General features: G+C 64.7%; 1 long non-coding RNA gene across 2 annotated transcripts; it reads right to left on the bottom strand.

Annotated features, from left to right (window-relative positions):
- Positions 1-870: 870 nt before the first annotated feature.
- LOC125700370 (uncharacterized) lies at positions 871-1,239 on the bottom strand. 2 transcript variants are annotated; one of them, XR_007379886.1, is made up of 3 exons: positions 1,166-1,239; positions 1,034-1,129; positions 871-961 (listed from the first exon to the last, which is right to left on the bottom strand). It is a non-coding gene; the product is annotated as an uncharacterized LOC125700370 (long non-coding RNA). The 2 variants fall into 2 exon arrangements; XR_007379887.1 differs by having other exon boundaries at positions 907-967; positions 1,028-1,129.
- Positions 1,240-1,897: the final 658 nt, after the last annotated feature.

Genomic DNA, 1,897 nt, shown 5'->3' with positions numbered 1-1,897 from the left:
CCCGGCGCACCGTGCGGAGGGGAGCGCTGGCTGCAGCGGTGCGGGGCGGTGCGGGGCGGTGCGGGCCGTGGGACGCGGAGAGGAGCCGTGCGTGCGGAGCGCCGGGCGCCGTCGGTTGCGGCCCGAACGCCGCAGCCGGGTGCGAAGTAGCCGTGCGGGTGATTGCGGCTCGGCTAACGCAGGAGCTGCCGAACGACGGCCTTCGGCTTTAAAATAAAAGGAGACATCGCTGCCTCCCGCGATGCGGAGTTCCGGGGCGGTGGAGAGCACGGGACGGAGCCGGGCAGCGCTCGCCCTGACGCCGTCGGGCACATTCTGTCGTTCCCTTTCGAGTCTCCGCAGCCGGCGATTCCCAACGATGCCCTCCTTCGGGCCGGCGCCGCTCCGATTCCCCCCGGTAAGAGGATCCCGCGGCGTTACGGCGAAGATCCCCGGCGAACGGAGCGGAACGCGGGGCCGCCTCGGTCCGGCCGCGACCCACCGCCTTCGGGGCGCCGCGGGGATGGGCTCCGCCGTCCCGGAGACCGCGAGGGGCCGCGCCGCAGCCCGCGCCGCGATCGATCCGCATCGACCGTCCCCGCCGCGCTGCTCCACTTTCCAGCCAATGTCAGGCGGCGGCGGCGGCGGCCCGGGGAGCCCCGGCGGTGGCACCGCGCGCCCGGCCTGGCGCACCGCCCGCGCCGCGCTGCCCAGAAGAGCCGGCCTGGAGCGGAGAACGGGGAGCGGGGCCGGGGGAGGGCGGAGGGCGGGCACGGCTCTGCGCGGGGCGTCGCACCGCCCGCGGCACCGCACCGGCACCGTGAGCTGCACCGACAGCCACAGCCGCACCTTACAGGTGTACTTGCACCTATACCTACACCTATACCTGCGCCTATACCTGCATCTATACCTGCTCCTATACCTACACCTATACCTACACCTATACCTGCTCCTATTCCTGCTCCTATACCTGCTCCTATACCTGCTCCTATTCCTGCTCCTATACCTACACCTATACCTGCTCCTATTCCTGCTCCTATACCTACACCTATACCTGCTCCTATACCTGCACCTATACCTGCACCTATTCCTGCTCCTATTCCTGCTCCTATTCCTGCTCCTATACCTGCTCCTATTCCTGCTCCTATACCTACACCTATACCTGCTCCTATTCCTGCTCCTATACCTGCTCCTATACCTGCACCTATACCTGCTCCTATACCTGCTCCTATTCCTGCTCCTATTCCTGCTCCTATACCTGCACCTATACCTGCTCCTATTCCTGCTCCTATTCCTGCTCCTATTCCTGCTCCTATACCTGCACCTGCAGTGCAGCTGCTCCTACAGCTACACCTACACTAACGCCTGCATCTCAACCTGAGCCCATACCTGTACCTTAACCTGCACTGACACGACACTGCAGTGAATCCTGCACCTACACCCCCATCTACCCCAACATTCACACCTACACCCAAACCCACCCCCACATCCCCCCCCCCAGTACAGCTCCTCCTGCTGCCAGGCCCACATCTGTACCCACACACCAAAACTCACACCCACCCCTGCCCCTACACCTGCACATCTGCATGCACACTTGCACCCAATCCAACCCCCTACCTGTATGTACACCCACACCTCCATCTACACGCACTCACACCTACATCCAGACCCACACATATACCCACATCGATTCCCATACCCGTGCCACCCCTCGGCTCGCCGTGCCACAGCCACCCCCCATTGATTCCTTTGGTGTTTGGGGTCGGGGACCGGCTCGGCAGCACGGCCCACGGTCACCCAGCCCCCCCCCAGCTTTGGGTCGCACACAACAGGCTCTGGGGTGGGCAAGGCAGGGAGCCGGCTGGGGGACGCTCCGTGCCTCAGTTTCCCCACGCTGGTGGTGGTGGTGGCCCTGGCT

Source organism: Lagopus muta, chromosome 14 (assembly GCF_023343835.1).
Source record: "Lagopus muta isolate bLagMut1 chromosome 14, bLagMut1 primary, whole genome shotgun sequence".
Classification (NCBI taxonomy): Eukaryota; Metazoa; Chordata; class Aves; order Galliformes; family Phasianidae; genus Lagopus; species Lagopus muta.
Note: the sequence above shows the minus strand (reverse complement) of the source record. Positions and strands in the feature narration are given on the sequence as shown.